The sequence below is a fragment of the Clytia hemisphaerica genome, unplaced genomic scaffold, assembly GCF_902728285.1.
Source record: "Clytia hemisphaerica strain Z4C2 unplaced genomic scaffold, Clytia hemisphaerica genome assembly, whole genome shotgun sequence".
Classification (NCBI taxonomy): Eukaryota; Metazoa; Cnidaria; class Hydrozoa; order Leptothecata; family Clytiidae; genus Clytia; species Clytia hemisphaerica.
The window spans coordinates 2,941,343-2,956,243 of NW_027104390.1; positions in this window are offsets into that span (position 1 = coordinate 2,941,343).

Below are 14,901 nucleotides of genomic sequence, written 5' to 3' on the forward strand. Positions count from 1 at the left end.
GTGTGGTGTTCGTCATAGATGTAATTATAAACTTCCGTGAGGTCTTTCAATGGGCCAGTGTCTAGTTCATTTGGTATTCTTTCGATGTCTTCCAAGCTTTTTTCCTCCTGCTGAACGTGGAAGAGCATGATACGATCAGCAAGACCGTTGTTGGTATCGATGATTTTTGGCCACAACTTTTCTAAAAACTTTTTCGGTGTTAACAGGCAACACATGCTTGCACGGGCACTTGCCACACCCCTTCTCTTTGCCGAAGTTCCATTTAGTTTGTACCAATAATCGCCATCATACAACTTGCATAGACGATCCATGAAAATAGTCTCTTTCTTCCCGATGAAAACTTCGTTTAAAAACGTATACGCTTCATCTACACAAATGATGGGAACAAAGTCTTGGCTTGAATTTGATATTAACGAAAAGACTCCACTTGATGATGGCTCGTCGAATACAAATTGCTTTTTCTTGGTCCTCTCCAAATTGTGGACTTCAGGATTTATACAGCCGATTTTACAAGCCGGAGTCTTTCCAGTTCCTGAATGATAAACTATGTTGTTATTGTGATTGTCGTTAATTTCTTTTTCTAGTCTTCCCATAAAAAGGTTGGCGTACTGTGGAGCATATCTGCCGCCCATCGTTGTTCCTGTCCTCTGTAGGTAGTATTTGTCCATGAAGCGAAAGTTAATGTTGGTAAGAATTGTGTCCAGTAGAATTTTGATTACGGTTACGTTGGTTGCGTAGTCGGGTAGTATGTTATGAGATTTTGCGTCGTTGTAGCTTCTAGTCCTTCGTCGTGTGGGATGTTGGTGTAGAGAGATGTCACATCAGCTGTTACCATGGTAATGTTGTCTAGTGGTTCGTTCCCAGGTGTCTAAAAGTTTAGGAAGTGTTTGGTGTCTTTCAAATATGCAGGGAGGGATTCCACCAGTGGTTGTAGATAGTGTGCAAGATAGCGTGATAGGTTGTCTGTGGGGCTGTCAAATCCGGATACTATTGAGCGAAGAGGATTGTTGATTTTGTGGATCGTTGATTTTGTGAATTTTAGGTCGGCCGTAAAAAATTGGAGTTCTTGGTTGGTTGGGGGGTTGGAGGAATTTAGCAGTGGCGTTGTCGATATAGTGTTTGAGAATGAGCTATTGAATTGTTGTGCGTACGTCATAGGTAATTCGTTGGATGGGGTCGTCTTCTAGTTCTTGATAGTTGTCAGTGTTGTTGAGGTGTTCTTTGTTGATTTTGTCAATGTAGTCTTTTTTGTTGAGGATGACCAAACCTTCTCCTTTATCTGCTTTCTTTATGATGTTGTGCTTGTTTGAAAGAGAGTTACAAGGTGTCAAGATATGTCGTGGATTAATCTGGTATTAAAGTTCTTGGCGTGCTCTTGGATGACTAGTTTTCTTCGTTTAATTTCTGGGAGGTTTGATTGTTACCATATTTTTTATTGTTTAGGAGGTCGTGAATTAGGATTTTAAATGTTCCTTTGTCTGATATATGAACTTCATTGAAACAGTTTGTGATATGTGATGGCCAACTATTAATTGGTAAGAAGGCGTTACCATTGATATCATTGTATAGTGTTGTGCGGTTGGGTCTGTTGGTTTTGAGATGTTCATGTTCGATAGTATTGGCGTAGTTGTGATTGTTCATTCTGTAGAGTAAAGTAGAGATGGGTGGCGTATAGAATATCAATATGTTTCTATTATCATACCAATATCATATCTATTTAAATAGGCTAGTTGGAGAAGAAGGATTGTGTTGAATGGTTTTAGTTTGTTGGTTTATCGTTATGATTGATGCAAAAATAATAATAAGAAGAAAAAATTATATATTTTTTATTGATAGGTATGTATATATTTCAAAAGTTGGTGAGAGAAGACATAGATTTAAGAAACAAGGTGGAGATTAATTTTGAGTGTTTAATTTATTTCTATATATAAATATAGTTAAAATTGAACAAATTTGTGGAAATTTAAAAGTTTGAAAATGTCGAACGTCTGTCGATCAAAAAATACTAACCAGTTCTTTCTTTCGGATGATATCACATGCTGTTTTATTGACTTTAGTTTGTATCTCTTCCATTACCAGTTTCATTGATTTTCATTATAAAAAGGTGACGGTATAGGTGTACCATTTGGAAGAGTAAAGTGAGGTGTGTAGAATGTTGGAATGATGATGTTCATTGTTTCATAGGGAGGTGTGATTTCGGTGGCTCAGGGGTGTCAGGGAACCAGGGGTGTACAGGTGATGTAGTGGAGTTTCTGGGCGCTATCGTGGTTGTTGTCAATGGTTGGAGCTGGGGGTCTTTTTTTTTAAATGGCGTTTTGAATTTCGGATTTTTGGTATGTTGAATAATTCAAGGATTTTTTCCGTAGGTCTTTTTTTGTATTCAGTGTGGATATTGGATGGGCACAGAGATGGACGCATCTGAAGTATAGAGAGAAGGAGATGATCGGTTTCATTGGTAGTTGACAAATTTGTATGGTAGCGTTCTTTGTCTAATGCTGTAGTCATATTTTTCGATTGGGGTGATGTCATTTTATTTCATTTTTTATTGTGTTGTTTTTAAAAATTGTTTAAAGTTTAATATAGTTTTCGTTTCAGAATGACGGAAGGTATTTTTGTTGCTTTCAGTCATTGCGCTTTAAAATTCTAATTAGCGTATTTCTGAAGGAAAATTATGAAAATAGATGAAATACGTTTCAGATTTAAATGTGTGTTTTTCAAAGAAATTAGGAAAAGTTGGTCATTCCTCGTTTTGAAGGAAATATTATGTAATGTATTTTGCAAGGATAGTTACGAAGATAAATATTGTTTTTGTTTCAGAGTGAGGAAAAGATATTGTTGTATTGAATTATTTGTTTGCAGATGACGCATTTTGCAATTTGATTAGCGTGTAATTTGAAAAGAGAGTTATAATGAGTTTTATGATGTTTCATTTTGATTCTGAAAGTTGTATTTACGTATTTCACTAGGAGAATTGGTTCGTTTTTATTTAGAAGGTTGCGTGTGTTTTAAAAGGAAAATTACTTTATATTTATTCAGAAATTTGCGTGTGTTTAAAAAAGGGAAAATTACACAGGTTTTATGATGTTTCCTTTTGATTCTGAAAGGTGTATATTACGTATTACGTTAGGAGAATTCGAAAGAGTTTGATAAAATTACGTTTTCATTCTGAAAGCTGTGTTTGTGTTTCTCACGAGGAGAATTAATTCGTATACAGGTTGCGTGTATTCATAAGGTTGCGTCTATTTTAGAAAGGAAAATTATTTCGTTTTTATTTAGAAAGTTCTGTATATATTGAAAGGAAAGAGTTTGATGTTGTTTCGTTTTGATTCTGAAAGTTTTATTTACGTATTCCATGAGGAAAATTGATTCCTTTTTATATAGAGAATTGCGTGTGTTTAAAAACAGAATTGTTAATAAAAGTATGTACAAATCACAAAATTTCCAACATGATGTCTGCCGCTCTGCATTGAATGAATATGCCATTGAAGGATGCCCCATCGGTTTTTCGTTGCTGTAAAAGATACCCGCACTTGTCACTTAGGATTGTTATCATTCAAATCGTTTTAAGAAAAATATACCGTACTTAACTGATTCATGTGGTCTTACTGGATAATCGAGTTTTCCATGATTATGTTACTAGATATTAGTGCAAATTGAATTCTTCTTGAATTACCTGGCACCGAAAATAAAAGCCAATCTCATATGTATCTGAAATTCTTGAGCAAAAATTAGTGAATGAAGTCTCCTTTCGCATAAAAGTAAATTCACATGGTAGGTTGTCATCCTGCGGTTTCCATACAGTTTTTCTGTAGCTTGCTGATACGTCAGATTGAAGTTTTTCCATTTGAAAGTGTATCAGCAGCTCGGAAAGAACACAATACTGGACCGTCTCAAGGTAGTCGTTGTTTCCCACCAAAACTAGTGAGATCATGAGGGTAAACTTTCTCTCTATAGGTTAGGGCTTTAATGATTCGTAAGGTGTTAGATTGGCTCTGTTTATACGACGGACCAAAAATGTTCAACTCCTCTTCTGCATCGTCAACGAATCTCTTGTAGGATGCATGCATGGTCTGTATTCTTTCCGACCTAGTAGTGGCAGACTTTACCAATGTTTTTTTAGGCTTGTCTCTCACAATGAAATTGAGGAAGTCATGATTTAGATCACAATCCACGTGGAGTTGTTCTAGAAATGAAAGCATAATATTGATAATTATTCTTTTATTCTTATGTAAGGTTTTCTACTAGTCTATATATTAATACGCTTAAACGTGTGTGTTTACAACGTTTTGTAAAAAGTTTTCGAAAACCTAACAAAGCTCTACAAAGCCTCCTCTTCATGGCGTTGAACCATCATCTTTTTGCACATTAAGCAGATTTCCTACCACAAGACTAACTTTGAGACCCCAAAATAATATTTTCTATTCACCAAGTTTGAAGCTTGATGGGTTAAAATCAAACTTCTTCCCAAATTTTTTTTGTCATTTTAAAGAATTCTTATTCAGATGCTCTTTAAAACTTTCTGTTTACAAAAGCGGCTCCCTATCACTTTCAAAACTTTTTAAAACATTTTTATATAATATTTTGTCCCGGTTTGAACTTTGGTCTTTTTGAAGAACGTGCATTCTTTTGAACCAGTAACCCAACTGTGGCTTGCGTAAAATTAGTTACTTCATTCAAGGGTATAGCAAAAGTCTTTCAAACTTTCACTTTGAAATTGTCTCTCTAATCTATATACTAATACGCTTAAACGTGTGTGTTTACAACGTTTTGTAAAAAGTTTTCGAAAACCTAACAAAGCTCTACAAAACCTCCTCTTCATGGCGTTGAACCATCATCTTTTTGCACATTAAGCAGATTTCCTACCACTAGACTAACTTTGAGACCCCAAAATAATATTTTCTATTCACCAAGTTTGAAGCTTGATGGGTTAAAATCAACTTTCTTCCCAATTTTTTTTTGTCATTTTAAAGAATTCTTATTCAGATGCTCTTTAAAACTTTCTGTTTACAGTAGCGGCTCCCTATCACTTTCAAAACTTTTTAAAACATTTTTATATAATATTTTGCCTCGGTTTGAACTTTGGTCTTTTTGAACAACGTGCATTCTTTTGAACCAGTAACCCAACTGTTGCTTGCGTAAAATTGTTACTTCATTCAAGGGTATAGCAAGAGTCTTTCAAACTTTCACTTTGAAATTGTCTCTCTAATCTATATATTAATACGCTTAAACGTGTGTGTTTACAACGTTTTGTAAAAAGTTTTCGAAAACCTAACAAAGCTCTACAAAACCTCCTCTTCATGGCGTTGAACCATCATCTTTTTGCACATTAAGCAGATTTCCTACCACAAGACTAACTTTGAGACCCCAAAATAATATTTTCTATTCACCAAGTTTAAAGCTTGATGGGTTAAAATCAAACTTCTTCCCAAATTTTTTTTGTCATTTTAAAGAATTCTTATTCAGATGCTCTTTAAAACTTTCTGTTTACAAAAGCGGCTCCCTATCACTTTCAAAACTTTTTAAAACATTTTTATATAATATTTTGTCCCGGTTTGAACTTTGGTCATTTTGAAGAACGTGCATTCTTTTGAACCAGTAACCCAACTGTGGCTTGCGTAAAATTAGTTACTTCATTCAAGGGTATAGCAAAAGTCTTTCAAACTCTCACTTTGAAATTGTCTCTCTAATCTATATACTAATACGCTTAAACGTGTGTGTTTACAACGTTTTGTAAAAAGTTAACGAAAACCTAACAAAGCTCTACAAAACCTCCTCTTCATGGCGTTGAACCATCATCTTTTTGCACATTAAGCAGATTTCCTACCACTAGACTAACTTTGAGACCCCAAAATAATATTTTCTATTCACCAAGTTTGAAGCTTGATGGGTTAAAATCAACTTTCTTCCCAATTTTTTTTTGTCATTTTAAAGAATTCTTATTCAGATGCTCTTTAAAACTTTCTGTTTACAATAGCGGCTCCCTATCACTTTCAAAACTTTTTAAAACATTTTTATATAATATTTTGCCCCGGTTTGAACTTTGGTCTTTTTGAACAACGTGCATTCTTTTGAACCAGTAACCCAACTGTTGCTTGCGTAAAATTAGTTACTTCATTCAAGGGTATAGCAAGAGTCTTTCAAACTTTCACTTTGAAATTGTCTCTCTAATCTATATATTAATACGCTTAAACGTGTGTGTCATTTTAAAGAATTCTTATTCAGATGCTCTTTAAAACTTTCTGTTTACAATAGCGGCTCCCTATCACTTTCAAAACTTTTTAAAACATTTTTATATAATTTTTTGTCCCGGTTTGAACTTTGGTCTTTTTGAAGAACGTGCATTCTTTTGAACCAGTAACCCAACTGTGGCTTGCGTAAAATTAGTTACTTCATTCAAGGGTATAGCGCAAGAGTCTTTTAAACTTTCATTTTGAAATTGTCTCTCTAATCTATATATTAATACGCTTAAACGTGTGTGTTTACAACGTTTTATAAAAAGTTTTCGAAAATCCAACAAAGCTCTACAAAGCCTCCTCTTCATGGCGTTGAACCATCATCTTTTTGCACATTAAGCAGATTTCCTACCACTAGACTAACTTTGAGACCCCAAATGATATTTTCTATTCACCAAGTTTGAAGCTTGATGGGTTAAAATCAACCTTCTTCCAAAATTCTTTTTGTCATTTTAAAGAATTCTTATTCAGATGCTCTTTAAAACTTTCTGTTTACAAAAGCGGCTCCCTATCACTTTCAAAACTTTTTAAAACATTTTTATATAATATTTTGTCCCGGTTTGAACTTTTGTCTTTTTGAAGAACGTGCATTCTTTTGAACCAGTAACCCAACTGTGGCTTGCGTAAAATTAGTTACTTCATTCAAGGGTATAGCAAAAGTCTTTCAAACTTTCACTTTGAAATTGTCTCTCTAATCTATATATTAATACGCTTAAACGTGTGTGTCATTTTAAAGAATTCTTATTCAGATGCTCTTTAAAACTTTCTGTTTACAATAGCGGCTCCCTATCACTTTCAAAACTTTTTAAAACATTTTTATATAATTTTTTGTCCCGGTTTGAACTTTGGTCTTTTTGAAGAACGTGCATTCTTTTGAACCAGTAACCCAACTGTGGCTTGCGTAAAATTAGTTACTTCATTCAAGGGTATAGCAAGAGTCTTTTAAACTTTCATTTTGAAATTGTCTCTCTAATCTATATATTAATACGCTTAAACGTGTGTGTTTACAACGTTTTGTAAAAAGTTTTCGAAAACCTAACAAAGCTCTACAAAACGTCCTCTTCATGGCGTTGAACCATCATCTTTTTGCACATTAAGCAGATTTCCTACCACTAGACTAACTTTGAGACCCCAAATGATATTTTCTATTCACCAAGTTTGAAGCTTGATGGGTTAAAATCAACCTTCTTCCAAAATTCTTTTTGTCATTTTAAAGAATTCTTATTCAGATGCTCTTTAAAACTTTCTGTTTACAAAAGCGGCTCCCTATCACTTTCAAAACTTTTTAAAACATTTTTATATAATATTTTGTCCCGGTTTGAACTTTGGTCTTTTTGAAGAACGTGCATTCTTTTGAACCAGTAACCCAACTGTGGCTTGCGTAAAATTAGTTACTTCATTCAAGGGTATAGCAAAAGTCTTTCAAACTTTCACTTTGAAATTGTCTCTCTAATCTATATATTAATACGCTTAAACGTGTGTGTTTACAACGTTTTGTAAAAAGTTTTCGAAAATCTAACAGTACTCTACAAAGACTCCTCTTCATGGCGTTCAACCATCATCTTTTTACACCTTAAGCAGATTTCCAACCACTAGACTAACTTTGAGACCCCAAGATACTCTTTTCTATTCACCAAGTTTGGAGCTTGATGGCTTAATATCAACCTTCTTCCCAATTTTTTTTTGTCATTTTACAGAATGCTTATTCAGATGCTCTTTAAAACTTTCTGTTTACAATAGCGGCTCCCTATCACTTTCAAAACTTTTCAAAGTCTTTCAAAGTCACCCTCGAATGTTCAACCACGATGGCCAGCCACGATGGCTAAGAAGATCTAAAATATACTTTTGCTAAGCCATTTATTTAATTGTGGTTAAAAATTGCAATGCAATGTTATCTTTTTTTCTCCTTTATTTCCTAATATCAAAATTAAATCATCAATCGGCGGTTATCTTTCTTCCGTTAGAATTTTATAGATGTCTAGTGATTCACTGGATTGGGACACGCAGCGTGCGACGCTGCGCCTACGGCTAGTTGGTTTTATTAGAATAATAAATATTATCCTTTAGCCGCTGGAACAATATAGAACATTATCGGCGATCCAAAAAATATATGCAATCTGATTGGTTAAAAAGAGTACAATATATCTTGTATTTTACATGTACAAAATATAAATTGACGAAAAGATGTTGTTGCATTGTAGCGGTAGAAGCAATCTAACGTCACTTTGCTACAAAAGTGCCCTGCGCTTTTTTCCACAACACAAAAGTGCATTTTTGGGTCACTGGTAAACCAGTTATCAGACGTTTGCTCGGTACATTATGGAAATATTTTACTCGTTCCGGAGTTTCCGTATATTGTACGAAAAAATCTCGCAATTCGTAAAATATTTTTCATATTGTACTCGCAACTGTCCGATAACTATTACATATATATGCGAGATAAATAAAGGCATGTACCGACATCACCAACACTGCCTCTTTCTTCTTGTTGGCTTTCTTCTTGTTGGCTTTCATCGTCATTTACTGAGAAATCTGAATTGAAATTGAAAAATAACGGATTAAATCTAAAATAAGAATAGTTTGCTTGGAAGAATTAAGTAAGGGATGTCGAATAGAAACTTCAGACTTTGTTGCGAATAAATGTGCTCGATTAGTTAAGGAACCAGTGCCATATACGAAACTTATCTTCCATTTGTTGAATAAGTTTTACTTTTATGTATAGAATTTTCCAATATTCCATCCGATCATAAGCCTGGTAGATTCAATCAAACCAACATTTATGGCTCTGACCATAGTAAAAAAATTCTGTCTTCAAGTTTCAGAAAAAAATACTTTGGTTTAAGTCGCTTGACATATTTTATCAAACGATTTTACCAATAAGAAAAGCAATTCAAAGAGGTGGTTTTGTGATTTTTCAAATTATTTTCGACAAGATTCGAAAATATTTTTTCCCTATGTATGTCCTATGTATTTTATAGGTCTTGAAAATTTAATTTTAAACTTTCTGAAAAAGAAAAAGTTGCAGTACTATTTATTTCTTACCGAAATTAAGAAAGAATTTCGAAGTTGAATATATAGAAAATGTGTAGTAAGTCCTAAGTTTGTTGGCTACATCAGAAAAAGATGACACTATGAACTCTTTATATAGTAGAAATGTTATTTACTTTGTAATTTGGTTAAACTGGTTCTATCACTTTGTTCATTTTGGGAGGTTCTGGCATGTCCTAAAATGGAAAGAAATGTTGAAAAATAGTACGTACGCACTAAAATGTCGAAAATCGAGTACCCCCTGCACGCAAGCGTTCGCAAATGGCTATACCCTCCTCTGGTAAGTACCTACTTTTTCATTCACCCCTCCTCCCTCGGTTGAAGAAATTTTCAAATCGTTTGGTTCGGTCCTTTATTTTATACATGAAACTTAATGTTTATCAAGAAACTTTTTCTTTTCCTTGATGCGTATAACAAGCGTAAAAGTCGACAAAAATACAAATTTTTTTTGCGTTGCGTACGCACATTTTCCTTTGACCCCTCTCCTCTTCCTGTACGCAAGCATACACTTTTGAGAAGAACCCCTCTCCCCCCTTAGTGCGTACGTACTATGTGGACGGCCCCTCTATGTAAGTTAGAATGTTTGATCACAAACAACAGAAAATCATTATCTGGATAGAATTCGCGTAGAATATCTTGGTCCTCCGATAACTTGCGTTGCTTGATTCTACCAATGATATCTGAATATTAAGTAAGCAAATAAATAATCATTTTACCTACATCGGTTGAATTAAAAGAAGTTTATGTACCCTAAATTTCTCGTTTATAAGATTACAAAATAACTTTAATATTATAATTCCTTGCACTTTAATACCGACAGTTTAATTTTCAAAGTACTTGATAAAATGAAAAATACCTTCAAGGGTCCGTGCTTCTTTGGTGCTTTTATTGGTAATATATCATTTGGCACCGATTGATTTGGTTCAATCTTGATTGTGATCGTTCTACTTGATAAAATCGCCTCTCTGTCTGAATCTAGTCCGTTTTCATCTGTCTTTTCTTGGTTTCGTTTCGCTTGGTCTGTTTGGCTTTTATCATCTAAAAAAGGAAAGTCATTAAGAATGACAATCCAACATAGGACAAGTTTTTTTCGAGCAATCTAGTGTGGTTTCATTATGTGTATTCTCAAAATAAGCTTCAGAAAAAAGAAAAAATTTACAGGTAAAAAAGGTGAATGACCTACCATCGTTAAGAATAACAATCCAACGTAGAACAAGTTTTTTGAGCAATGTAGTGTAAATAAATTTTGTCCACAATTAATCATTGACATGTCAGGTCATAATATCAGGTGTTTAGAAATTGATCCAAATTCAACGAGGGGACTGAGAACTATTCAAAGTGTGCAATGAGCTGGCAAAAAGGGGAATTTCCCTAATTAGCGTCAAGGCCAAGCCCATTTTGATAACAATTTTTGTCAAGACCTGCTCTATGTTCAGTAATCTTTCAAGATCTTTTGGTTTGAAGTCAATATCTTTTTTCAATTTTTTTACAAAGTTTTTTTCGAGTCCTGAATCCGAATCGGAATCCTTGAATCCCAATCCTGCAATCCGCGAATCTACCATTTCTTTTTACTATCTACTTTGAAAATTATTATGGAAAAATAAAAAGAACAACAACCGTTGATATGGAGCATATTGATAGTTTTAAGGAGAGAGCTGAATTATTCTTTAAAACAATTAAGCGCTATTGTCTAGGCAAATCAACCATATCTCCATATCTTGCGGGAACACATTCCCATTGTTATGAGTTTCTGGGCAAAAATTGGGTTTGCGTATGGTTATTTCAACTGTAATGATGGAGAGCATCTGAACAAGCGCATTAAGACTTTGGAGATGAATGGTACTAACTTTGAAAGTGATCGGTTTCAGAATGTTGCAAGAATTATTGGATTGAAACAATTTCATTATCCAGAAAGTGTATTTAAGTCCAAGGAACATAATGCAATTTATTCAGCTTGCCATGAAGTAGGACATAACAAGAAGAATAAAAATTGCAGAGGTCACCCAAGTCAGCCACAACTTGTAGAGTTTGATGAGTGTGACAGTGAATCTGATGATTAGCTTTTGTACGTATCCATATTATTGATTTTATTTTATTTTTATTTATTATTCTCCTTTACAATATTTTTAAAGGTTTTTCTAAAATGTTTTTGTATGTTCATTAATATTAAAGAATTAAGGCCCAGATTCATTCTTTTTCATTTGCCATTTTCAGGTATGAAATCAAAATTCATTAAATTATTTGAAGTAACGTTAGATGAGCGTTAGATTTAATTTATTCGAGTAACGTTAGATGGATTCTTTAATTTAATGTATTCAAGATTTAATTGAGTAACGTTAGATGAACGTTATAATTTAATTTATTTGAGTAACGTTAGATGAACACTATAACTAGCCTAGTTAACTAAGCCCGTATTCACAAGGCTATGGCGATATAGCGTTTTCGGCGCTTGAAGATTTTTTATATTTACGGATTTTAAGTTTGCCTTGGAATACTGGCTTAGGGAAAGGGCGCGTTCATAATATGAACGCAGGATTCGGTGACTTTCTGATTGGTCAGAGTGGGTCACGTGGTAAAAAATCGGGAGTTTTCGTGAGCGATAGAAGTTTATAATTATTTTATCAGAAAACGAGTAGAAGAGGATGGGTGCAAGATCTTTCTTCGATTATATCATGATGTGAGACTATTACCACGAGAGAGCCGAGAGATATATTTGGAATACTGTATCAGAAAAAGTTTTCTAGACTTGATAGTGCTACTCTTGTTTTTGGGAAGAATTGAACTGATGAAGAAAAAAGAATGCTATTCGTCGTAAAGACAGCAAAAGTTGCTTGTTTCCAGAATGGCAAATAATAAAGTAAAGATTTGTGATTGAACATTGACTATCGTATGTGGCAATATATAAGAGAGAGTACTTGTACAGATCCTATGCTGTAGTTCTGTATTCTGATTGGATTGCATGACATGATATTTTATTATACTGTAATGGATAGATGATAGACAGTTCTTGGTCTTTGACTGGTTGTGGTTTCTTGTTGTTTTATGAATTTGAGACTTTATGCTCAATTTTACAGACAATGACATCTTTCATTTTCAAAGAACATAAAATTGTCGGTGCTTATTTTCAGTGACAGCTATACGAATTCAAGACTCAAGAAAATGTTTTTTAGGGGGATTGATTACATTGTTTTGTATACGGTATTTTAGCCTGCTAGTCTAAAGTAATTTTTATTTATTTTATTGAAGGTTATTTTTATGATGAGCTTTGTAAAAATCATACAAAATACTTTTATGTCAAATCACAAAATTATCACTCAAGAAACGAATTTGTCTCTTGTTGACTTTTCCATAAAATACGAACATAACTTTTTGAAAAAAATGAACAAATTTTTCCTTCACTCTCCATCGGCACACTTATAGAATTTCATTTTATATTTTACAAAAGGAGCGCATAAACTGTAAGACGGAGAGTTTGTTTATCTAATCTTACAATAAGAGCCAATCAGAAGATAGAAAAAAAGACAAAATAAAAAAATTCTAAATAATGTTTTGATATTGTGTTCTGTGTCTGGTGTGATTTCATATTTTCGATATGAAACGAATTAAAAGTCAACGACGAATAATTATGCAAATTATGTGAGTTTACGTTATCCCTCGCCGCGAAATTTGAATTGTCGTTGTTGTCAGTTGATAAGCTACCGAGTTTACTGTCCCTAAGCTAGTTATTCAGTCACAACTTAACCATCAGATTTATCCAAGTGACTGAATCAAACTAGCTTAGATTTCTAGGCTAGGGTCATTCATCAAAATTGGCCAAGCCGTTCTTGAGATATGAAATTTTTTATCTCATGAAATACCACTTTTATTGGAACGATTTTTGAAGGTTTTTGAAAAAATCATGGTTAAAACGAAAAATCCGGGGGGTTATGTCAAAAAACACACTTTTATTAATAATTTTACTTCTATTACCTTAAGTGGATAAATTTTGGCAGGGATTAAATTTGGCGAATTTGGCGATTTTTTCCAAAATTCGCCAAATTAAATCCTCGCCAAAATTTCAAAAATCGGCCATTCGCCAAATTAAATCCCCGCCAAATTTAATGATATTTTTTAAAGATAGAAATTCTATGGAGAATATGTATTTTTTAGTAAAATACCACGTATTTTTTTTAGTTCACCACCGACTAAAGCCTCCCGAGTCGCCAAATTAAATCCCCGCTAAATTTTACATAATTGAGCATTCGCCAAATTAAATCCAAGCCAAAATTTATCCACTTGGTAATGCTACAGCATTGAAACTTGATAGGAAGGTTCCCGAGATAAAGTTTTATTTTTTTTACTTTTTTTTTCTCAAAATTATGCATTTTACAGACCAGAATGGTGAGATTGAAAAATGGAGCACCACGGATGGAGAGCACTTTCTATTTCTACACACCATCGTGGATGTTTTAATTTTGTAAACAAAACTTTGTGATCTCTCAAAAATCTTGCTCACCTCTAACTTTTGAGCTTAAAAAGCCAGCAGAGCGCAAATGAATATAATATATTTCTTTTTCTTATCTTGTGAAAAAAGGTTGAAATTTCATAATATCTTTGTCTTAATGCCGGAGAGTAAACCTAAGATCCTTAAAAAGGACTTTTTCCAAGAAAGAATTGAATAACTTTTTGTACTTTTCTTTTGGATAAGCGAGACAAAGTAAATAAACAGCGATGTCCTCTTGTGGTTTCAAAAATGTATAACAACATAGGGGTTGGACGAAGCGCTCACCTGGCTAAAACCCATTTTTTGTTGCTAGGTCGTCTGCCATTCTGAATTTTAGAAAATTGCTCGTTATTTCATGAATTCATTTTATGATAAGATTACTTTTAAAACTCATCCCGTGGTTTTAGGAGGCCTAGATCCTGAGATCACATTTTTTGTTGATTCCACACGATTTACCCCCGTCTTTCGCGATCCCTATTAATGAAGTCATATACCCAACAAGGTAAATCTAGGCTCAAATCTGCAAATAATGACGTCACAACCAAATCTTTTTATGGTTCTGATCAAGTTCAATATTTTCTACACGTTTCTTCCATGTTTATAAACTTTTTGACATAATCAGCCTATTTTTCATGCAAAGAAAAAAAACATTTGTTTTGATTGGAAGGTTCTTAAAAAAACCGAATTAAAAAATGTTTTTTTCTTAATCTCAGCCTCAGCCTCAGCATGTTTTTAGTTTTTAGGCATTCTGAGTCTCATGTTTCTTTAAAAAAAACGGCGTCCTGTATAACCCGGACCTGGACGGGACCCTGGACCCCGAGAAAAACAGGACCCTGGACCCTGAGAAAACCCGGACCCCCGCGTAAGTTTTCGAGAAAACCCGGACCCCCGCGTAAGTTTTCGAGAAAACCCGGACCCCCGCGTAAGTTTTCGAGAAAACCCGGACCCCGCGTAAGTTTTCGAGAAAACCCGTTTTCGGAAAACCGGACCCCCGTGTAAGTTTTCGAGAAAACCCGGACCCTCGCGTAATTTTTTAAGAAAACCCGGACCCCACTTAATTTTTTTAGTATGAGTTGATTCTTCATCTGTTTTTCTTACCTTACATGTTGAAAGTATGACCGACGCATGCGAATTTGC